This window comes from Zootermopsis nevadensis, unplaced genomic scaffold (genome assembly GCF_977971745.1).
Source record: "Zootermopsis nevadensis isolate Lab colony 2312 unplaced genomic scaffold, Znev_1.0 Znev_ptg000003l, whole genome shotgun sequence".
Taxonomy (NCBI): Eukaryota; Metazoa; Arthropoda; class Insecta; order Blattodea; family Termopsidae; genus Zootermopsis; species Zootermopsis nevadensis.
This window is the reverse complement of record NW_028259135.1, coordinates 16,894,393-16,920,017: the sequence shown is the minus strand read 5'-3', so window position 1 is coordinate 16,920,017 and position 25,625 is coordinate 16,894,393. Positions and strand designations below refer to the sequence as shown.

At 36.4% G+C, this 25,625-nt stretch overlaps 1 long non-coding RNA gene across 8 annotated transcripts; it reads left to right on the top strand.

The window, feature by feature from the left end:
- The first annotated feature begins 515 nt into the window (after window positions 1-515).
- On the top strand, window positions 516-23,820 carry LOC110840066 (uncharacterized). Of its 8 annotated transcripts, none has more exons than XR_015538041.1 (17): window positions 516-579; window positions 776-819; window positions 904-980; window positions 2,055-2,102; window positions 2,300-2,353; window positions 2,435-2,511; window positions 3,609-3,662; window positions 3,746-3,897; window positions 4,050-4,122; window positions 4,603-4,720; window positions 4,799-4,870; window positions 5,351-5,466; window positions 5,545-5,616; window positions 6,100-6,217; window positions 7,032-7,202; window positions 14,110-15,454; window positions 23,705-23,820. It is a non-coding gene; the product is annotated as an uncharacterized LOC110840066 (long non-coding RNA). The 8 variants fall into 8 exon arrangements; XR_015538045.1 differs by having other exon boundaries at window positions 7,032-7,231; window positions 14,122-15,454; XR_015538042.1 differs by having other exon boundaries at window positions 7,032-7,231.
- The last annotated feature ends 1,805 nt before the right edge of the window (window positions 23,821-25,625 follow it).

Genomic DNA, 25,625 nt, shown 5'->3' with positions numbered 1-25,625 from the left:
TTTGATAGTTTAAAGGGCCAGGAATTAAATTGCATATGAGCATACTCGCATATGCAAAAGTTTCCATTTCACGAATGTTTTTTCTGATTCATCGATGTCATTGGAGCAAATTCGCGATAATGAGATATACGTAATTGTAGAGAGGACTGTATTTATAATTTTCATTCAAAATGAGCGGTGTAAGAATTACGGCTTAGTATAAGAATCGGTACGAGAGACATTGTAAAATGTTTTTAATTAATTGTAAAATATATTTTCTTCACTTTTTGACTTTATTGTTTCAAAATTGGCGTTATTCTGAATCGGCGCAAATCGAGGTCTATGTGTGTATTAACTGTAACTTGCGTCTTAGTTTTTCAGGATTTTGAAAAACCTGACCATCAGTTTTCTTGGGTTTTGAGCATCTCTCGATTTCAGTTGATGCATACTTGCTGGTAGTGGGAGTTGTAGGTCTTTACTACTTGTATGAATTGTACTTTAAATTATTATGAAAGTATGATGATATTGTTTTAATTGGTACTCTTTTTTCAGGATTTTCGATGTCTGTCCACCGCCGTCGGTTTCATTTCTCTTTAATTGGTGAGTCGTCTTTATTTTGTGGCATCTACTTTTTCTTGTCGAAGGACAAAGCCCTCTTGTTGTGTAGTTGGTAGCAGTACTTAAGTCTATACATTTGCTTTAGTATTTCCTTATTTGGCAGATTGTACTAGAGACTATTATCAAAGCTACAATGATGTTGACTGGAACACGTAATTCTTTTTGTTTTGTTTTTCAGGACTTCCAACTTGTGGTCGCAGATACATCATCTTATCTTAATAGGTGAGATCTTACTTCAAATTATTATTATTATTATGAAAACTGCAATTATGTTGTTGTTAATTGGACCTCGTTTATTTTTTTCAGGGATTTTTAACAACCTGAACACCACCATTGCCACAGCCATACCTAGGGGGCAGAGTTAATTGATGTCATTTGAATTGGTGAGTTTTCTTCCTTCCGTGTCATCTTTTGTCTTTTCGTGCGTCTAAGCCCTTTGATGGATACGTGCTAACGGCACGTAAGTTTATATCCTCCTTCAATATTTTCATATTTGTCAGGTAGTACGTTAAATTTGTATCAAGATTAGAATGCTGTTACGTGTAGCCCTCGATTTTCGCCTTGATATGTTGCTGGACGAAATGTCGTAATCGGAGTCGGCGTAAATTGAAACTGTTTTATAATGTAAATTAATGGGACATCTATGACGTGCGTTCCCAGCACCCAGACATTGATGAGTAAAATAATGGCATTACGGTAAAGCTCTGAAATAACTTAATAAAATAAAAGTAATTTAAAAAATATATTTTACACACTTACAATCGGCAGTTCGTCGGTCACCGCGATTGACTGCGGTTCTTTCGTGCGATTGATGTGTACAGTCATCTCTGCTGTTATGCGATAGTTGTATTCATATAAGATGCAGACCAATTGAAAATCGCGTAGTAAAAATAACGTCGGTACCTCCGCAGAGATTAAATTAGTCCTTTGAAAGTTTAAAGGGCCAGGAATTAAATTGCATATGAGCATACTCGCATATGCAAAAGTTTCCATTTCACGAATGTTTTTTCCGATTCATCGATGTCATTGGAGCAAATTCGCGATAATGAGACATACGTAATTGTAGAGAGGACTGTATTTATAATTTTCATTCAAAATGAGCGGTGTAAGAATTATGGTTTAGTATAAGAATCGGTACGAGAGACATTGTAAAATGTTTTTAATTAATTGTAAAATATATTTTCTTCACTTTTTGACTTTATTGTTTCAAAATTGGCGTTATTCTGAATCGGCGCAAATCGAGGTCTATCTGTGTATTAACTGTAAGTTGCGTCTTAGTTTTTCAGGATTTCAAAAAACCTGACCATCAGTTTTCTTGGGTTTTGAGCATCTCTCGATTTCAGTTGATGCATACTTGCTGGTAGTGGGAGTTGTAGGTCTTTACTACTTGTATGAATTGTACTTTAAATTATTATGAAAGTGCGATGATATTGTTTTAATTGGTACTCTTTTTTCAGGATTTTCGATGTCTGTCCACCGCCGTCGGTTTCATTTCTCTTTAATTGGTGAGTCGTCTTTATTTTGGGGCATCTACTTTTTCTTGTCGAAGGAGAAAGCCCTCTTGTTGTGTAGTTGGTAGCAGTACTTAAGTCTATACCTTTGCTTTAGTATTTCCTTATTTGGCAGATTGTACTAGAGACTATTATCAAAGCTACAATGATGTTGACTGGAACACGTAATTGTTTGATGGTTTGTTTTTCAGGTTTCCAACACCGCCCAAACTTGGGGTCGCAGATACATCATTTAATGTTAATAGGTGAGATCTTACTTAAAATTATTATTATTATGAAAACTGCAATAATGTTGTTGTTAATTGGACCTCGTTTATTTTTTTCAGGGATTTTCAACAACCTGAATACGGCCATTGCCACAGCCATACCTAGGGGGCAGAGTTAATTGATGTCATTTGAATTGGTGAGTTTTCTTGATTCCTGGTCATCTTTTCTCTTTTTCTGTGTCTAAGTCCTTTCATGCATACGTGCTAACGGCACGTAGGTTTATAGCTTCCTTCAGTTTTATCATACTTGTCAGATAGTATGTTAAATTTTTATCAAGATTAGAATGCTATTACGTGTAGCCCTCGATTTTCGCCTGGACGTGTTGCTGGACGAAAGGTCGTAATCGGAGTCGGCGTAAATTGAAACTCTTTTATAATGTAAATGAATGGGACGTCAATGACGTGCATTCCCAGCACCCAGACATTTATGAGTAATATAATGTCCTTGCAGTAAAGCTCTGAAATATCTTAATAAAATAAAGGGAATTTAAGAAATATATTTTACACACTTACAATTGGCAATTCTTTGGTCACCGCAATTGACTGCGGTTCTTTCGTGCGATTGATGTGTACAGTCATCTCTGCTGTTATGCGATAGTTGCATTCATATAAGATGCAGACCAATTGAAAATCGCGTAGTAAAAATAACCTCGGTACCACCGCAGAGATTAAATTAGTCCCTTGAAAGTTTAAAGGGCCAGGAATGAAATTGCATATGAGCAAACTCGCATATGCAAAATTTTCCATTTCAGAAATTTTTCCGATTCATCGATGTCATTGGAGCAAATTCACGTTAATGAGACATACGTAATTGTAGAGAGGACTGTATTTATAATCTTCATTCAAAATGAGCGATGTAAGAATTACGATTTAGTGTAAGAATCAGTACGAGAAGCATCGTAAAATGTTTTTAATTAATGGTAAAATATATTTCTTCACTTTTTGACTTTCTTGTTTAAAAATTGGCGTAATTCTGAATCGGCGCAAATCGGGGTCTACTTGTGTTTGAACTGTAACTTGCATCTTAGTTTTTCAGGATTTCCAAAAGCCTGACCACTAGTTTTCTTGAGTTTTGGGCATCTCTCAATTTCAGTTGATGCATACTTGCTTGTAGTAGGAGACCTTGTATCTTGTTGTAGGTCTTTAGTACTCGTATCAATTTTACTCTAAATTATTATTAAAGCTACAGTGATGTTGACTGGAACACGTTATTGTTTGATGGTTTGTTTTTCAGGTTTCCAACACCGCCCAAACTTGGGGTCGCAGATACATCATCTTATCTTAATAGGTGAGATTTTACTTGAAATTATTATTATTATGTAAACTGTAATTATGTCGTCGTTAATTGGTTCCCCTATCTTAGTTTTTCAGGAATTGCGACAACCGGACGATGACCATTACCTCCGCCACAGGCTGTAGGGGGCGCAGTTTCTCTCTTCTCTCCATAATTCGTGAATCCTGTCAGGTCCTCGACTACCGCCGCCATCCCTAGGGTTGAATCTACGTGCGTCACGACGTGAGTGGTGAGTTTTGTCATGTTTGGGACACTTTTGTATTTTCGAGCTCCATAGGGCTCTTGATGCATACCAACTTTATACTTATTTGGCTGATTGCACTTTTCATTGTTGGCGAAACTACAATGATGTTAATGGGTATTTGCTTCTTTGTTTTTCAGTAATTCCGTCGGACTGGCCACCACTACGATCGCCAACCCTACGGTCGTACTTTGTTTCATCTCGTCTTAATCGGTGAGTTTTCTTGAGTTTGCCGTATCTGTTTCGATTGTTGTTCTATGTCCAAAATACTGTTAATGCATAGTTTTTAGCGGTATGCAAGTTAATGTTTTCACTGGTAGAAGAATGTCATTCGTGCAAAAAGCAATCTGTCTTCATCATCCGTAATTTTGTAAGTTAGACGGAATTGCCGTGAGTTTTTAGACGAGGTGACCGATCATTGGCTTCGAAAAAACAGCTCGTCTTTTGAAAGTCATGTTATGCTACGTGCATCAGTTCGGAAAGTACCCGAACATTACATTCCTGGTTTTAGATTATGAAGTTGTAGTTGGTTCACGCTATAGGGATTGGCGCATTAGAGTATTAGCTGCCGCCATTTAACACTCGTCACATCGCGTTTGAATCTTCTCGCAACTTCGCGTATTATACTTTAAATTGTTTTGAAAACTACAATGATATTGTTGTTAATTGGTACCCGTTTCTTAATCGTTAAAGAATTCGGACAACCGGACGATGAGCATCACCTCTCTTCATAAGTCGTGAATCCTGTCAGAGGACCTCGACTACCACCGCCAACCCTAGGGCTGCATGTACGTGCATGACGTCATAAGCGGTGAGTTTTATCATGTGTGGTACACTCTCTCTTGTAACTGCAGTGACATTAATAGGAGTTTGTTTCTTTGTTTTTCAGTAATTCATCCGACTGACGACCACTACGATCGCCAATCCTAGGGTCATATTGTATTTCATCTCGTCTGAATCGGTGAGTTTTCTTGAGTTTGCCGTATCTATTTGGATTGTTGTTCTATATCCAAAGTACTGTTAATGCATAATTTTTAGCGGTATGCAACTTAATGTTTTCATTGGTAGAAGAATGTAATTCGTGCAAAAAGCAATCTGTCTTCGTCACCCGTAATATTGTAAGTCACGTGGAATTGCCGTGAGTTTTTAGGCGAGGTGACCGATTATTGGCTTAGAAAAAACACCTCGTCTTTTGAAAGTCATTTTTTGCCACGTGCATCAGTTCGGAATTTATCCAAACATCACATTCCTGGTTGTAGATTATGAATTTGTAGTTACCTCACGCTATATGGATTGGCGCATTAGAGTATTAGCTGCCGCCACTTAACACTCGTCACATCGCGTTTGAATCTTCTCGCAACTTGGCTTATCGTACTTTAAATTGTTTTGAAAAGTACGATGATGTTGTTGTTAATCGGTACCCGTTTCTTAATCGTTAAAGAATTCGGACAACCGGACGATGAGCATCACCTCTCTTCATAATTCGTGAATGCTGCGAGGACCTCGATTACCGCCGCCATCCCAGGGGTTGAATCTACGCGCATCGCGTCATAAGCGGTGAGTTTTATCATGTGTGGTACAGTCTCTCTTGTAACTGCAATGACATTAATAGGAGTTTGTTTCTTTGTTTTTCAGTAATTCATCCGACTGACGACCACTACGACCGCCAATCCTAGGGTCATATTGTATTTCATCTCGTCTGAATCGGTGAGTTTTCTCGAGTTTGCCGTATCTATTTGGATTGTTGTTCTATGTCCAAAATACTGTTGATGCATAATTTTTAGCGGTATGCAAGTTAATGTTTTCATTGGTAGAAGAATGTAATTCGTGCAAAAAGCAATCTGTCTTTGTCACCCGTAATTTTGTAAGTCACGTGGAATTGCCGGGAGTTTTTAGACGAGGTGACCGATTATCGGCTTAGAAAAACACCTCGTCTTTTGAAAGTCATTTTTTGCCACGTACGTCAGTTCGGAATTTATCCGAACATTACATTCCTGGTTGTAGAATTGTATGAATTTGTAATTAGTTCAGGCTATAAGGATTGGCGCATTAGAGTATTAGGTGCCGCCATTTAACACTCGTCACACTGTGTTTTGAATTTTCTCGCAACTTGGCGTATTGTACTTTAAATTGTTTTGAAAAGTACGATGATGTTGTTGTTAATCGGTACCCGTCTCTTAATGGTTAAAGAATTCCGACAACCGGACGATGAGCATCACCTCTCTTGATAAGTCGTGAATCCTGTCAGAGGACCTCGACTACCACCGCCAACCCTAGGGCTGCATATACGTGCACGACGTCATAATTGGTGAGTTTTCTCGAATTCACTTGTTTACAATATTTATTTCTTCCAATGTTAAAAACGTACATAGTTGAAATTTGGTACATAAATTAAAATGAAGAAAAAGAAAGTATTTTGTTTTGACATGTGAAAGAAGTCTAACGATAGACATGAAAAAGTTACTTGGAGAAGTTTTGTGATGTTCGGTGCATTAAGCACAATTTTCGCTGAATTGCGTTTTGGAACCTTACCTGTGAAATCGTACGCACGTCGCGATAGTAAATCAAGACGGAAAATTGAAAGTGAATGACATGGTTTTACTGACATTGCATTCTATTTAGCCTCAATATGTGAGAATTCTACCCCTGCATTTGAAGAAGAGAAAGACAGGTCTGTATAACCTTCGTCACAAGTCATCGAATCTGTCTTAGCCGAAATTCCTTTGCCGTCTTGTTAACGAGGCCGTAACAATGGATGCCCGATGAATGTGGCGTAAGAAATTGAGGCATTTTGGCATGTTGTTAGTGCATTAACTCTTAAATCCTGGCCTTGATGTTTGCTTCTTGACACTTAAGAGATAAAATAGAAAAATTTGTTGTTGTTTACAATGGTTTATAAATTATAGTACGGTGCTGGTTTATAACCACACCCTGTATTCCGTAATAAAGAAGTCTTTTTAACTTGTTACATTTATTTCATTCTTGAAAATGTAAGGGCCTCTTGCCATAGTGGCATTGTTTAGACATTTACTAATTTAAAATTACTTCATTTAGAGGTGTAAAAAGAATTTTGTATTTAAATCGTATGAACAGTGTGACTGAAAATTATTGTATTTTTTCAGCGCTGCACCGCGGCGTGCCGAGCTCAAGAGATGCGTCCTGGCGCCACGCCGAGATCCCGGAGTCTTCCGATCTGCGGCGCCGCGCCGTGCCGAGCTCGAGAGACGCGTCCCGGCGCCACGCCGAGATCCCGCAGTCTTCCGATCTGCCGTCAATCATCAAATCAACAGGTGGTGAGTGTCGATTGACAACTCAAAGGGTGGTGAGTGTTAAGATTTTTGTTATACGCAAGTGCTCCATACAAGCAATTAAGAAGTTACAGATATCGTTTCTCCCATCGTAAAAGTTATCGGCGTTGTAATCGCAATAAGCACGACAATACTTTTACTAATTTATGCCTTATTCGCACAATCAGAATATTTGCAGTAGTCATTGTTGAACAACCATCATCATCAACAACAACAACAACAACAACTCTACAGATTAGGCCATTGGGTCTGATCCATGTTGTGGATCTAATCACAGCTGGTCCTTCCAACGTATTCTCTCGTCGTGTGACTCTGTTCACTGACATTGCCGCAATTTATAAATTTGGAAACGACTCCCTAACTATTTGAGTAGGTGCAGATTCTAGAATTTCAAGTTTTATTTCACAGGAGGATTCACTATTATTCATATTATTCAAAATTAAAGGAGCAGTATTTAGTATTTGAAAGCAAGTACAGTAGGGCACCGGATATACGGGAGGTTAGGGACCGGAACCCTGCCGAAAAGCGGATCTTTGTCTTTTTTCAATTGCAAATGCATATCAAAGCCTAATAAGATGTTTACGCTATGAAATAGTAAGTGCACGATAGCACTAGCCTAAGAAAACGATATGAAAGTAAAATGAATATCAGTAGTAGCCGCAAAGAGACCGAACGAGCGACGAGAAAATGGTGCCGGACGCACTTCTGTGACTCGGCTGTGGAGCGCGTGGAGCACATACACGCGATTGAAAAGCGCCGTATTCGCGGACTGTCGAAAAGCGGGGCCCTACTGTATCAGATTTGAATCAACAATAATATTTAGAGTAGGCATCATTCAGTGATATCGGGCCTTGTGACGGGCTAATCACTTTTCCAACGAGTCATACCAGATGTCTTAAGTAGATCACCCATCCTCCAAAAAGAGAGGAAAAAAGGAGATCCCGCAAAAGCGGGACAAATGACAAGAAAAAGAAGAGGAGTTGTTCAATGACACTGCTGCAATTTATAAATTTGGAAACCACCCCCTAACTATTTGAGTAGGTGCAGATTCTAGAATTTGAAATTTTATTTTACAGGAGGATTCAATATTATTAACAATTACAGGAGCAGTATCTAGTGTTTGAAACCAAGTATCAGATTTTAGTAAACAATAATATTTACAATTGATAAATTTGGAAATGACTCCCTAACTATTTGAGTAGGTGCAGATTCTAGAATTTCAAGTTTTATTTTACAGGAGGATTCACTATTATTCATAATATTAACAATTACAGGAGCAGTATTTGGTATTGAAGATGTGATTAGACTGGAAGTTGATAATGAAATTAATAATTTTAATGGTAGGATAAATATTATGTCACGCAGTTGAGTTTAGACTTTTGATAGGATTGAGGAAGATCAGAATTTGACCAAACAACGTAACGTTAGGAATAAGGCATAAATTACTGGAAGACGTCGTGTAAACGGAATAATATTTATTATAATCATATATGACATTGTACAATGAAATGGATTTAATTAAGGTAATTAAGATTCTAGCCATTTGGCTAGTATAAAGTATTGTGGAATGATTGTAAAGGATGCGGTAGATGATCTTGTCATTCCCCATCTGAGAGATGGGCAAAGTCGTCGTGTTAGCGAAGGTCTCGCGTTCCTCTGCGTCGCCTCGTAGCCGCGGTGATATGATTATTCAGACGTACTAAATCGCGAACTATACGACGTACAGGACAGAATTTGTGAATCGTGCCAATAAGGCGTCCTCCAGCTCACCATAAATATGTGTTACGTTACGAAACAGCAAAGTTTCGGATCGGGGCGGATCGTACGAATTTACGATACAGACGATGTTTAAAAGACCTTAGAATTGGAACGTGGAATTTGATATCATATATAGAACACTGGCGTGGGATGCATTAGCTATTATTATTATTACACTATGGATACGAGAATAAAGACCACTGCTTGGGAACGTGTTTCTATCAGTGAAAAGATATCTTCAGCGGGCAGCTAAGAGTAGAATCTGTCAGTGATGGGGTGTCACACTTGATATTTCGTGGTCGACGGTGTGATTTGATTATTAATTTAGATGTGCATGCACCAACTGAAGAGGAGGATGATAATGTAAAGGATAGTTTTATGGATCAGTTTAGTGGATTCCACATGAAAATTCTGCTCGGAGACTTTAGTGCCAAAATTCATCAGGAGGTTGTTTGCAAAGCAATTATAGGGCGTGAGAGTCTACATGAATTTAGTAGTGAAAATGGGTTGAGGTTTGTGAATTTTGCCACATTGAAAAATCTGATCGTCAGGAGCACATGTTGATATTTAAAAGCACACTTGGACTTTCCTGATGGGATGACCCATAACCGCATTGATCACGTTCTTATCGATAGGAGCAGAGAAAGAAACATCCTAGACGTGCGATCTTATAGGGTAGAAGACTGTGACTCTATTATTTAGTGACAGAGTCAAGACTCTAGGTCAGAAAAGAGGCGGGGCAAATATACAGAATTGAGAATTTCAGCGTCCAAAGACTGAGCGATGTAGAAATTAAGCAAGAGCATCACTTAAAAATTTTGAATAATTTTTAATCGGCGAAAATTCTGAAGAGAGTGCAGAGGATAGGGGAGTAGACGTCAATAAGGCCTGGTAAAATATACCGGCTAACATGAAAAATTCAGCCGAGGAGAGTGTAGAGAGAGAGACGAGCATCTGATAGTCTCAATAGAGACCAAATGTTAAGCGATATTCTCGTGTTACGGATACCGTCTAAGTACGTCAGGCTCATTAGAGCGACGTCGAAAGACTCGAAGGCAGTAGTAAGAGTAGATGGTGAGCTAACTAAACCATGTAATGTCAATATGGGAGTCAGACAAGGAGATGCTCTCTGAACAGTGCTTTTTAACCTGACGCTGGAAGCATCTATTCGGAAACTTGAGATCTCAGGACACATAGGCATAATGATATAGCTATTATTAGCAGAAATAAAGCTGCACTGGAAGAAACAGTACTAAATTTGACAGAAGAAACACAGTTAAGGGGGCTAAAAATAAATGAATTGAAAAGAAAATATATGAAAGTTACAAATAAATTGAGAATAGGGCATTATAATTTTGAACATGTTGAGAATTTTAATTACCTGGGTTCACAGATTAATACTATAAATTCAGTGACTAATGAAATTAAAGCACGTATTGTGGATGGTAATAGATGTTATAATGCCTATCAGAATTTAATGAAGTCTAAAATACTGGGGAGGGAACTTAAACTGAGAATCTATAAAGTTCTGATAAGACCAGTAGCCTGGACATTAACTAGCTTTGATGAGCAACGACTTTGAATATTTGAACGCAAAATATTACGGAAAATGCATGGTCCAATACAGAATAGTGATGTCTCCTGGAGAATTAGGATGAATCATACAGGGAGCAGATATCGTGAGGCTGATGAAAAGCGAAAGGTTATCCTGGCTTGGCCACGTTGCAAGAGTAGAAGGAAACAGGGTAACTAGAAGAGTGATGGAATGGAGACGACGGAAACGATGGATAGACGATGGGAGTAAGGGGATGGAGAAGAATTGTGAATGATGGGACAGAATGGAAAAGACTCATCGAACGAGCTAAGACCCACACAGGGTTATAACGCTATAAGAAGAAGGATGTAGAGTGTTATAAAATTTTGCGAAATAGAGCACGGTTTGATTAAGGATGCTCTATCCTGTTAATACAGAGGAAGCAGATTAGATTCCAGTGTTAATAAGGGGTACAAACTCGGGACACATCTGGTGAAGGACGAGAATGGGGGTCTGCTCGCAGACTCGCGTGACATCGTAAACAGAAGGAAAGATTACTTTCGGAAATTGCTAAATGTTGACGTAGCTGATAAATTTAAGAAGATGGAGTACGTACAGTAGAGCCGTATTGAAGCTGAGATTGACATTGGGAAATGTGAAATGATTTGAAAATATTTAAAAAAAATTTAAATATCTAGGAATGGTAACAAATATAAATTAATTTGGAAGAAAGAGACCCGGAAGAAGGCAACATACAAGAACTTGTTACTAGACAGAATATCACGTGGAAAAGAGCGAAGAAGTTCGAGCTCTCTGCTAAACCTCGACACCACAAGGCACAATTTTTATTCTGGAAAATGACCGCTGGGCAGACGAAGAAGGAAATGGGAGGACGGATATTAGTTATGGATGAAGTTGGCTCAGAGATGGATTGGAAGTTAAAATACGTCAGTAGTTTTACGAGTGCTTAGGTTTGCGTGTTTTGTTTGTAGAATATTACTGTTGCACACAGTTGCCCTTTTATTTTTAGGGAAAGTACGGTTACTCGAGGGGCAATTCTGACCTGACGTTTGATAATAGAAGGACGGATTAAGAAAGATAAAGACACGATTATGGAATTTGCAGACTTGGATAAGGCTTTTGACAACGTAAAGTGGAATAAGATGTTTGAGAACTTGAGAAAGGTGGGGTTGAAGCATGAAGATAGACGAGTTATTGACAGTATTTATAAGCATCAGGTGGCCATAAGAAAAGTGGAGAATGAAGAAAGACAAGGATGCAGGCTTTCGCCGCTGCTGTTTAATTTGTATGTTGAGGAAGGAACGAAGGAAGTGAGAGGATAGGAATGTTGTGGTTCACTGACAATATTGCCCTTTTGGCTGAAGGGAAGGAAGATGTAGAGGAATTATTGCATGGTATGAATAGATTACTCAGCGAACAGTTTGGCTTAAGGAGTCACAAAAGTTACGAGGAGCAGAAACGAGAATAATGACCCATTAAATGTCAAAATTGGGAAAGACACAGCAGAAGAAGTGAAAGAATTTTGTTATTTAGGAAGCAAAATCTGAAAAGATGGACGAAGCAAGGAAGACATTAAAAGCAGATTAGCACAAGCGAAAAGAGAAGTCCTGGAATCAGGAAAGATTTTTGTGAAGTTGTATATACGGAAGCGAGAAAGAAGGAGGATAAAAGCATTTGAAATGTTGAAAATTAAGTGGACTGATTAAGTACGAAATGAGCTGGTCCTAGACAGGACAGGCGAAGGAAGAAATCTCTGGGAAAATGTTACCAGAAGAAGAGATAGGACTTACTCCCTCTATATAGAATAAGAAAGGAATCTGTTATTGAAGCAGTTGATATCGCGATAAGACTGATTGCGAAGATTATGGAAGAAACTCTCTCTGATCATCCACGTACAAAATTGTACCTAACATTCTTGTGACGAGGCTGATTCAATATGCAAATGAAATTATTCAGAATGAGAGTGTTATAATAGTTACACACCTGATTAATTTTTTTGTTACATTTGTCAGATTATAGAGAAGAAAGTGGTAGTACAATGGGACAGTCTAAGTATGTATAGACTTGAGGTTAAAGAGAGGCTCTTTACAATATTTTGCCTGAATTTGGTGTACCTGAGAAGCTAGTTGGGCTGATTAACACGCGTTTAAGTTAAACCTCTAGCAAACTTCCTGAAGGTAAACATTTGTCCGATACGTTTGCCGTTCAGAATGGCTTGAAACGGGGAGATGCTCTATCAGTCTTGCCAGAGAATATGCCATCAGGAAATTGGAACGAAAATCAGGGCGGCTTGGAATTGAATGAAATACATGAACTTATGTTCTGTGCTGGTAATATTATGTAAATACTATAAATGGGAACGCAGGAAAACTGTTAGGGCCAGCAGTGGTGTCGGTCTGGAAGTAGATGACGGTGTCTCGACATCAGATATAATGACAGGTTACGAATCGTTTGAAAATGTGGCAAAATTCAAGTACTTGGGGAAGACGCTATAAAGTGAGAATGGTATTTATGACGAAATGAAGAGGAGATTGAATTCGGGGAATGCTTGGTCTCATTCAGTTTAAAATATTTTGTCCTATAAAGACAGGAAAGTCCAGGATATGCATACTGAAGTTATTAAATGTTTATTGTTAAATAATTGAAAAGCTTATGTTAAATAGATTAACACTTTGCGTGCAAAGTAATAAAATATTGGTCCCATTAGAAGATTGTTGGAAGACAGGAATGTTAAATTGAGGGTAACACACTGTAGTAAAATTTATGAATATGTATATAATGACATTTTTGTGGGCAAATTACATCGGTGTGATATTGAAGGAAGTGTTATGGGCGTAAAACCGAAATACAATTACGGAATGCAAATTGTTGTGAGAACAGGAAATCGCGGGTTTCAAGAGTTTGTAGTAGTGATTTTTATTCTCGTAGCTAATCAGAACTCGTAAAATTTGCAACACAATTTTTAATGTCTTGCGTAGTGTCGGACAGTAGTCTATCACGAGAGAAATTTTCATCGCAGCTTACAAGTCTGACGTAAATGTAGGCGAAGTCGTAACAAAGTTACTTATGATGGATGACAAGATACGAAAGTTGGTAAAAATATGATAATTTTCTCTTTGGAAAATAATTTCGGGATTTGAAAGAGTTTCGTCTCTGAAACGTCTGCCAAGTGTTTCTGTCACTCAGTTAAATAGGGAGAAAATTTTGTGGAAAAATGCTGTAAGAGTGAAGAAGACAAGTTGAAAAATAATTGCAGGTTTCAAGCCTACATTTTCATGTACGTGTTTTTGAACGGTGTACCGCCACTTATGAAAACTCCTCATCATAAAAAGCCACAAGTTATAGTATTATGCAGAAACTCCTTTTCTCTGACAAAGAGCTTCCTAACGTTTAAGAATGCTGAATCATATTTGTGAAGGTTAGTGTATGTAGCACTTGCGTCAATTATTTATATGATAGTTGAAATATTTGCTTGTGTTGTATGAATTTGTTAGCGTAGTGTAGTTTTGTGTTTGTCGTTGTCTTGGTTTGAGTGTACGGATGTGTGTGGTGCGTATGTTTGGTTCGAATGTGTTTTAGTGATTTTTTTAGGTTGTGTTGGCTGCTGTCCGTGCAGTCGTCGTCTCCACCTCCTTGGAGTGCAGTTTGCTGCGTTCCGTACAATTGGCTCTGCAAGGCCAGTTGCTATCTCTAGAGACAGTACCATTGTCTAAGGCAGTCCCGATCTCGAAGGCTCGTTTGGTTGTCTGAGGCTATTCCCGTTCTCGAAGGCTAGATCTGTTCTCTTGAGGCGATTGCCGGTCTCAAAGGCGGAATCCGTTGTCATTTTGCAGCTGTGGCCTCGAAAGGCACTTTTTCGTTCTCGTAGGCGAGTTCCGATCTCGAAGGCCAGTTTTGCTCTCTTACGACAGACCTCGTTATCACAGGATAGTTCTGATCTCAATGGCCAGTTCCCGTTCTCATTAGACAGTCCACTCTCAAAGCCAGATACCACCCTCGTAGCAGAGTCTAGATCTCGTTTTCATGAAATAGTTCCCGACCTGAAGGGTCAGTTGCATTCTGCCTCGCCGTCCGTCGTGACATCGAGTCCGGTAGTAGTATTCTGTCCATGTCCTCGAGTCCGATACATGTAGTCTCCGCGTAGTAGAGTTGGGTGCACCCAGTTTCTGTCGTCGAGTCTATTAGGTTTATAGCGTCTATTCCGTCGAAAGAGTGTGTGTGTGTGTGGGGGGGGGGGGGGTTCCTGCCGCGTCGTCGAATTCCGTGTATGACGTCGAGTGTGAGTGTGTGTGTGGTTCCTGCCGTCGCCGTGGAGTCCGGTGAATCCAGTTGCTGCCGTCGTGTGTGTGTGTGTGAGAGTCCGGTCCTAGTTTGGGGTGTAGTCTGCGCCCATGGGTTTGGGTAACTTTTTCTGATTGCGAGTTTCGAAGACTGCTGCCGAGGTTGGCCTGGCCGTCGAGCTTCGGTGCTGTCGCGAGTGCGGCCTGGTTTTGCGAGTATCGGTAACTTCCGGTGAGTGCGTGCCGTAGAGAGGTGTCTGAGCCCTCGAGTTTCGGTAACTCCCGACGAGTACGACGTGTGTCCTCGAGTGTCCGTAACTGCTGATGACTGCGGTTTGTGCCGGCGAGTCTTGGTAATTGCAGCCGAGTGCGGTCTGAGTCCCAGAGTATGGGTAATTGTCGAGGAGACCGTTCTGAGCCCCCCCCGAGTTTCGGAAACTGCCGATGAATTAGGTCTGCGCTCCCGAGTTTTGTAACTGTCGCCGGGTACGGTGCGTGCCCCAGAGCCAATGTCGTACCTTCGTGACGGGTGTGGAACTTGGAGTCCTGGCTGGAAGAAAGGTCCTGGAGTGAGGAGAAAGGCCCTGGAGTGAGAAGAAAGGTCCTGGAGTGAGGAGAAAGGTCCTGGAGTGAGAAGAATGGTGGTAAGCGAAAGCTGAAATGAATTTTTATGGCGGTAAAACATGTTAAAAATAATGAGATGTGTTGAGTGCTGTGTGGATGTGTGTCGAATGCGGTATGTTTGGTTGCGAGTGTTGTGTCTTGTGTCTTGTGTCTTGTGTGTGGTTGCTTGTTGTATAATTTTGTGGGCTTTGGATGGCTTTGTATATGGTATAGATTGGTTTCAGATGGCTTTGTATATGGTATAGATTGGTTTCAGATGGCTAAGTGAATGCTTTTATATTAAAGGCAGTTAGAAAATGATTTGAAAATGGATTGGGTTTAGATGGCTTTGTATGTGGTATAGATTGGTTTCAGATGGCTAAGTGAATGCCTTTATATTAAAGGCAGTTAGAAAATGATTTCAAAAATTGATTGGGTTTAGATGGCTTTGTATGTGGTATAGATTGGTTTCAGATGGCTAAGTGAAGGCCTTTATATTAAAGGCAGTTAGAAAGTGATTTCGAAAATGGATTGGGTTTAGATGGCTTTGTATGTGGTATAGATTGGTTTCAGATGGCTAAGTGAATGCCTTTATATTAAAGGCAGTTAGAAAATGATTTCAAAAATTGATTGGGTTTAGATGGCTTTGTATTTGGTATAGATTGGTTTCAGATGGCTAAGTGAATGCTTTTATATTAAAGGCAGTTAGAAAGTGATTAGAAAATGGATTGGGTTTAGATGGCTTTGTATGTGGTATAGATTGGTTTCAGATGGCTAAGTGAATGCTTTTACATTGAATGCATTTACAGAGTTATCTTGAAATAGACTGAACTTAGATTTATTTTTGATTGGTTTTGGGTTTGATGTTTGATAGCTATGTGAGTGCTTTTTTACATTGAATGCATTTACAAAGTTATCATGAAATAGACTGAACTTAGATTTATTTTTGATTGGTTTTGGGTTTGATGTTTGATAGCTATGTGAGTGCTTTTTTACATTGAATGCATTTACAAAGTTATCTTGAAATAGACTGAACTTAGATTTATTTTTGATTGGTTTTGGGTTTGATGTTTGATGGCTATGTGATGCTTTTACATTGAATGCATTTACAAAGTTATCTTGAAATAGACTGAACTTAGATTTATTTTTGAATGGTTTTGGGTTTGATGTTTGATAGCTATGTGAGTGCTTTTTTACATTGAATGCATTTACAAAGTTATCTTGAAATAGACTGAACTTAGATTTATTTTTGATTGGTTTTGGGTTTGATGTTTGATGGCTATGTGATGCTTTTACATTGAATGCATTTACAAAGTTATCTTGAAATAGACTGAACTTAGATTTATTTTTGAATGGTTTTGGGTTTGATGTTTGATAGCTATGTGAGTGCTTTTTTACATTGAATGCATTTACAAAGTTATCTTGAAATAGACTGAACTTAGATTTATTTTTGATTGGTTTTGGGTTTGATGTTTGATGGCTATGTGATGCTTTTACATTGAATGCATTTACAAAGTTATCTTGAAATAGACTGAACTTAGATTTATTTTTGAATGGTTTTGGGTTTGATGTTTGATAGCTATGTGAGTGCTTTTTTACATTGAATGCATTTACAAAGTTATCTTGAAATAGACTGAACTTAGATTTATTTTTGATTGGTTTTGGGTTTGATGTTTGATAGCTATGTGAGTGCTTTTTTACATTGAATGCATTTACAAAGTTATCTTGAAATAGACTGAACTTAGATTTATTTTTGAATGGTTTTGGGTTTGATGTTTGATAGCTATGTGAGTGCTTTTTTACATTGAATGCATTTACAAAGTTATCTTGAAATAGACTGAACTTAGATTTATTTTTGATTGGTTTTGGGTTTGATGTTTGATGGCTATGTGATGCTTTTACATTGAATGCATTTACAAAGTTATCTTGAAATAGACTGAACTTAGATTTATTTTTGAATGGTTTTGGGTTTGATGTTTGATAGCTATGTGAGTGCTTTTTTACATTGAATGCATTTACAAAGTTATCTTGAAATAGACTGAACTTAGATTTATTTTTGATTGGTTTTGGGTTTGATGTTTGATAGCTATGTGAGTGCTTTTTTACATTGAATGCATTTACAAAGTTATCTTGAAATAGACTGAACTTAGATTTATTTTTGAATGGTTTTGGGTTTGATGTTTGATAGCTATGTGAGTGCTTTTTTACATTGAATGCATTTACAAAGTTATCTTGAAATAGACTGAACTTAGATTTATTTTTGATTGGTTTTGGGTTTGATGTTTGATGTTTGATGGCTATGTGATGCTTTTACATTGAATGCATTTACAAAGTTATCTTGAAATAGACTGAACTTAGATTTATTTTTGAATGGTTTTGGGTTTGATGTTTGATAGCTATGTGAGTGCTTTTTTACATTGAATGCATTTACAAAGTTATCTTGAAATAGACTGAACTTAGATTTATTTTTGATTGGTTTTGGGTTTGATGTTTGATAGCTATGTGAGTGCTTTTTTACATTGAATGCATTTACAAAGTTATCTTGAAATAGACTGAACTTAGATTTATTTTTGAATGGTTTTGGGTTTGATGTTTGATAGCTATGTGAGTGCTTTTTTACATTGAATGCATTTACAAAGTTATCTTGAAATAGACTGAACTTAGATTTATTTTTGATTGGTTTTGGGTTTGATGGCTATGTGATGCTTTTACATTGAATGCATTTACAAAGTTATCTTGAAATAGACTGAACTTAGATTTATTTTTGATTGGTTTTGGGTTTGATGGCTATGTGATGCTTTTACATTGAATGCATTTACAAAGTTATCTTGAAATAGACTGAACTTAGATTTATTTTTGAATGGTTTTGGGTTTGATGTTTGATAGCTATGTGAGTGCTTTTTTACATTGAATGCATTTACAAAGTTATCTTGAAATAGACTGAACTTAGATTTATTTTTGATTGGTTTTGGGTTTGATGGCTATGTGATGCTTTTACATTGAATGCATTTACAAAGTTATCTTGAAATAGACTGAACTTAGATTTATTTTTGAATGGTTTTGGGTTTGATGTTTGATAGCTATGTGAGTGCTTTTTTACATTGAATGCATTTACAAAGTTATCTTGAAATAGACTGAACTTAGATTTATTTTTGATTGGTTTTGGGTTTGGAGTTTGATGGCTATGTCAGTGCTTTTACATTGAATGCATTTACAAAGTTATCTTGAAATACACTGAACTTAGATTTATTTTTGAATGGTTTTGGGTTTGATGTTTGATAGCTATGTGAGTGCTTTTTTACATTGAATGCATTTACAAAGTTATCTTGAAATAGACTGAACTTAGATTTATTTTTGATTGGTTTTGGGTTTGATGTTTGATAGCTATGTGAGTGCTTTTTTACATTGAATGCATTTACAAAGTTATCTTGAAATAGACTGAACTTAGATTTATTTTTGAATGGTTTTGGGTTTGATGTTTGATAGCTATGTGAGTGCTTTTTTTACATTGAATGCATTTACAAAGTTATCTTGAAATAGACTGAACTTAGATTTATTTTTGATTGGTTTTGGGTTTGATGTTTGATGGCTATGTGATGCTTTTACATTGAATGCATTTACAAAGTTATCTTGAAATAGACTGAACTTAGATTTATTTTTGATTGTTTTTGGGTTTGATGTTTGATGGCTATGTGATGCTTTTACATTGAATGCATTTACAAAGTTATCTTGAAATAGACTGAACTTAGATTTATTTTTGATTGGTTTTGGGTTTGGTGTTTGATGGCTATGTCAGTGCTTTTACATTGAATGCATTTACAAAGTTATCTTGAAATAGACTGAACTTAGATTTATTTTTGATTGGTTTTGGGTTTGGAGTTTGATGGCTATGTCAGTGCTTTTACATTGAATGCATTTACAAAGTTATCTTGAAATAGACTGAAGTTAGATTTATTTTTGAATGGTTTTGGGTTTGATGTTTGATAGCTATGTGAGTGCTTTTTTACATTGAATGCATTTACAAAGTTATCTTGAAATAGACTGAACTTAGATTTATTTTTGATTGGTTTTGGGTTTGGAGTTTGATGGCTATGTCAGTGCTTTTACATTGAATGCATTTACAAAGTTATCTTGAAATAGACTGAAGTTAGATTTATTTTTGAATGGTTTTGGGTTTGATGTTTGATAGCTATGTGAGTGCTTTTTTACATTGAATGCATTTACAAAGTTATCTTGAAATAGACTGAACTTAGATTTATTTTTGATCTGTTTTGGGTTTGGAGTTTGATGGCTATGTCAGTGCTTTTACATTGAATGCATTTACAAAGTTATCTTGAAATAGACTGAACTTAGATTTATTTTTGATTGGTTTTGGGTTTGGAGTTTGATGGCTATGTCAGTGCTTTTACATTGAATGCATTTACAAAGTTATCTTGAAATAAACTGAACTTAGATCTATTTTTGAATGGTTTTGGGTTTGATGTTTGATAGCTATGTGAGTGCTTTTTTACATTGAATGCATTTACAAAGTTATCATGAAATAGACTGAACTTAGATTTATTTTTGATTGGTTTTGGGTTTGATGTTTGATAGCTATGTGAGTGCTTTTTTACATTGAATGCATTTACAAAGTTATCTTGAAATAGACTGAAGTTAGATTTATTTTTGAATGGTTTTGGGTTTGATGTTTGATAGCTATGTGAGTGCTTTTACATTGAATGCATTTACAAAGTTATCTTGAAATAGACTGAACTTAGATTTATTTTTGATTGGTTTTGGGTTTGGTGTTTGATGGCTATGTCAGTGCTTTTACATTGAATGCATTTACAAAGTTATCTTGAAATAGACTGAACTTAGATTTATTTTTGATTGGTTTTGGGTTTGATGTTTGATAGCTATGTGAGTGCTTTTTTACATTGAATGCATTTACAAAGTTATCTTGAAATAGACTGAACTTAGATCTATTTTTGAATGGTTTTGGGTTTGATGTTTGATAGCTATGTGAGTGCTTTTTTACATTGAATGCATTTACAAAGTTATCATGAAATAGACTGAACTTAGATTTATTTTTGATTGGTTTTGGGTTTGATGTTTGATAGCTATGTGAGTGCTTTTTTACATTGAATGCATTTACAAAGTTATCTTGAAATAGACTGAAGTTAGATTTATTTTTGAATGGTTTTGGGTTTGATGTTTGATAGCTATGTGAGTGCTTTTACATTGAATGCATTTACAAAGTTATCTTGAAATAGACTGAACTTAGATTTATTTTTGATTGGTTTTGGGTTTGGTGTTTGATGGCTATGTCAGTGCTTTTACATTGAATGCATTTACAAAGTTATCTTGAAATGGACTGAACTTAGATTTATTTTTGATTGGTTTTGGGTTTGGTGTTTGATGGCTATGTCAGTGCTTTTACATTGAATGCATTTACAAAGTTATCTTGAAATAGACTGAACTTAGATTTATTTTTGATTGGTTTTGGGTTTGGAGTATGATGGCTATGTCAGTGCTTTTACATTGAATGCATTTACAAAGTTATCTTGAAATGGACTGAACTTAGATTTATTTTTGATTGGTTTTGGGTTTGGTGTTTGATGGCTATGTCAGTGCTTTTACATTGAATGCATTTACAAAGTTATCTTGAAATGGACTGAACTTAGATTTATTTTTGATTGGTTTTGGGTTTGGTGTTTGATGGCTATGTCAGTGCTTTTACATTGAATGCATTTACAAAGTTATCTTGAAATAGACTGAACTTAGATTTATTTTTGATTGGTTTTGGGTTTGGAGTATGATGGCTATGTCAGTGCTTTTACATTGAATGCATTTACAAAGTTATCTTGAAATGGACTGAACTTAGATTTATTTTTGATTGGTTTTGGGTTTGGTGTTTGATGGCTATGTCAGTGCTTTTACATTGAATGCATTTACAAAGTTATCTTGAAATAGACTGAAGTTAGATTTATTTTTGATTGGTTTTGGGTTTGGTGTTTGATGGCTATGTCAGTGCTTTTACATTGAATGCATTTACAAAGTTATCTTGAAATAGACTGAACTTAGATTTATTTTTGAATGGTTTTGGATTTGATTTTAGATGGGTATGCGACTGCTTTTATGTTGAAAGCATTCCCAAAGCTATCTGAAAATAGATTTTTATTTGGTGTTGGTATGTGATTGCTTTTGGGTTGGTTTCAGGTTGCTTTTTGATTATTTTGCTTTGGTTTGAGGTGAAATGTAATGGGTATGTGACTGCTTTTATGTTAAAGGGATTCACAAAGCCATGCGAAAGTAGATTGGTGACTGCTTCCATTGTACTGAATTTATTTTGATATTAGGTGGATGGTAACTGTAGTGTGTGTGTAGTTTGTGTTTAGTTTGTGTGTGTGTAGTACTACATGTCGATAGATTTTGAGTGCATGTTCTGTCTACGTATGCGCAAATTATTTCTGCTTTTGAATTGCACGCGTACATAGCCGTAGGCGCATTCTGCGTGTAGGTGAAGTCGATAGATGTCTTGTGCATAGTGGAGGCAGGTTCTCTCTGTGTGGGGCATGCATGCGTGTGGTATGTGCGCTCAGAATATATATAATAAGTATGTGTGCAAGTTATTATTTATTATATATGCGAAGCTCTTCAGTGCAGCATGCGATTATTATAATTTATGCATGTGGAGAGTATTTGCTCGCATATTTTATGAATGCAGAGAGTGTGTGTTGAGATGGTGTAGAAATATATTTTATTTATTTACTTTTCGTATGTTTTAAGTTGATATTGATGTTTGTTATTTGATAAATAATTTTTTGAATGACTTCGAGTTAGTCCGTTGTCAAGTACAAAAGAAATTGAACAGCAGAATTAAGAAAGTACAAGAAAGTAACAAATGAATACGAAGTGACTACACAAAATGAAAAATTATCAGAAATACAAGTCATGATCCATTAAAAAGAAGTGAACAGTTGCAAAGACATCATCAATGGCCAAAAACATGACTTGCTTAAAAACATAGAATTTATAAAAGCTGCTTTGTTATGAACTGCTCGACATAATCGTCGTATGTTTTTAATGAAATCATATTTTGCTACAAAGTGTCTTTTAAAGCATCAACAGTCTTGTTTGCATGGATGATCATTTATATATATTTGAAATAATTATTGAAGATTAGGCAAGATTAAAGAAATAACTGCAAGAGAATAAGAAAAAATAAAACAATAAAGAAATTAGACACAAAACGAAAGAGAAACAAGAAAATAAAGTAATAGAAAATAAATACATACTAAAAGCTGAAAGAAATTAAAAGACTTTGCTCTTTTTAATTCTTTTTTTCCTTTTGGTATGTATTTATTGTCTTTTACTTTATTTTCTTGTTTCTTTTTCGTTTTGTGTCTAATTTCTTTATTGTTTTATTTTTTCTTATTCTCTTGCATTTATTTTTTTAATCTTGCCTAATCTTGAATAATTATTTGAAATATATATAAATGATCATCCATGCAAACAAGACTGTTGATGCTTTAAAAGACACTTTGTAGCAAAATATTATTTCATTAAAAACATACGACGATTATGTCGAGCAGTTCATAACAAAGCAGCTTTTATGAATTGTATGTTTTTAAGCAAGTTATGTTTTTTGCCATTGATGATGTCTTTGCAAGTGTTCAGTTCTTTTTAATGGATGATAATTTTTGTATTTTTGATAATTTTTCATTTTGTGTAGTCACTTCGTATTCATTTGTTACTTTGTTGTACTTTTTTAATTCTGCTGTTTAATTTTTTTGTACTTGACAACGGACTAACTGGAATTAATTCAAAAAATTATTTATCAAATAACAAACATCAATATCAACTTAAAACATACGAAAAGTAAATAATAATTTATTTTCTACACGATCTCAACACACACTCTCTCTGCATTCATAAAATATGCGAGCAAATACTCTCCACATGCATAAATTATAATAATCGCATGCTGCACTGAAGAGCTTCGCATATATAATAAATAATAACTTGCACACATACTTATTATATATATTCTGAGCGCACATACCACACGCATGCATGCCCCACACACAGAGAGAACCTGCCTCCACTATGCACAAGACATCTATCGACTTCACCTACACGCAGAATGCGCCTACGGCTATGTACTCGTGCAATTCAAAAGCAGAAATAATTTGCGTATACGTAGACAGAACTTGCACTCAGAATCTATTTAATTTTTATATTTATTTTGTTTTCAGTTAATTTTCTTTGCTTTGATTGAAATTAATGTTTGTTTTTTGATTTTTTTTCAGGTGATGATACTTTTCCAGTCGAGATAAAGAAGATGAAATAAATGAATGAATTATATTTTGTAAACTGATGTACAAATAGAATTTTTTTGCATAATAAATATTTTTTTTGTTTTGAATCATGTTATCATTTAGGGTTCCTGAATTCCTTCCATACACTCTAGCTAGAACTTAGAATTTTTTCGGACTTTGCCAAAAACTTAGTTTTTGGTACAAGTTCGGAAATTTCTAAGAAGAACTTAGAATTTTTTCGGACTTTGCCAGAACTTAGTTTCTGGTAGTACGAAATATTCTAAGAACTTAGAAATTTTTTCGTATTGCTGGTCAAAACTTAGTTTTTGGCCGCAATACGAAAACTTCTAAGTTGTTAGTTGAGGGAAATTAGAAGTTTAAGTACTTGAAAAATATTTTTAGTCGAAGAAATTTTTCTAAGTTCTGCGAGATGCTTTAAGAGCGCGCCTTATAGGCGGCGCTTCCGTCGTTCCTTTTATATAGGGGGTATTCGGATTTTCGATGGCAAGGCTTACCTCTTGGTGCCCTAAGGCAAATTTTCCCGCCTTTTTATAAAACGCAGATAAGAAACGTGGGGGACCTGCCTCCAAACCGACGGTAAGGCTTTGGTGTCTAAGGGAGATTTTTTTCCCCCCTGCACATATAATGAACAACAACAACAACAACCACCGCCGCGCTACTTGAATATCAACCACAATTATTTTCTACGAAACTCTTGGTGTCTAAGGGAGAATTTTTTCCCCCCCTGCACATAATGAACAACAACCACCACCACCCGCCGCGCTGCTTGAAGAGATTATTTTCTACGAAACCCTGCTGCGAAGCAATGCTCTTGTGCCTCGAAGAATTTTTTTTCTGCTTGCAGGAATTTCTCTCGCTCGCTCTACTATTTATTTTCTTATACTTCATTTAAATTTTTATTATTTACTTCTTAATGTCGACATTTTTGTTGGCAGCTTATATGGAAGAAGTTTTTCCTCGGTGCACGTAATCTTTTTTTTGCGCGGCAAACCGAACAACTTTTCTTTCCAAGTCCGGCGCAGTCTTTTCAACCGGACGGTCATACTTTCTTATATTACTTATTATTTTATATTTATATAGACACGAACTTACATTTCTTTAAAAAAATTACCTAGCGAGGATTCGAACCAGCGAACCTCACGATCCGCAGTCAGGCACTCTAACCACTACGCTGCTAAGTTAGTTGGCATAGAATAATTCAAAACTTCATGATATCATACAATACAATAACTGACAAACTTAAATTAATACTATATTAACTTTATAAAACTCTACCTGGCCGGGTTTCGAACCACCGACCCTTGCATCCACAGGCAAGCACGCTAACCACTGCGCTACCAAAGCTCTTGACATACCGCAATTTAAAACTTCCTGATATCTTACAATGGAATAACTGACGAATTTAAATTAATACTATATTAACTTTAAAAAAGTCTACCTGCCTAGGTTTCGATCCACCGACCCTTGCATCCACAAGCAAGCACGCTAACCACTGCGCTACCAAAGCTCTTGACATACTGCAATTTAAAACTTCCTGATATCTTACAATGGAATAACTGACGAATTTAAATTAATACTAAACTCATCTATCTATATTAACTTTAAAAAAAGTCCACCTGGCTAGGTTTCGATCCACCGACCCTTGCAACCACAAGCAAGCACGCTAACCACTACGCCACAGAGGGCTACAAGAGGTTGTGAATTGGAACTATCTGATATATGCACTGAAAAAAAAGAGTGTTAATATCACCTTTATTTACACTTTATATACACTTTCAATTTTACAATAACCCCTTCAAATACGTATTCCCTCTCGAAGAATAAAAACAACGTAATTTCTTATCTCCTCCTCCATTTATTTATAAATATACACACACACACACACACACAC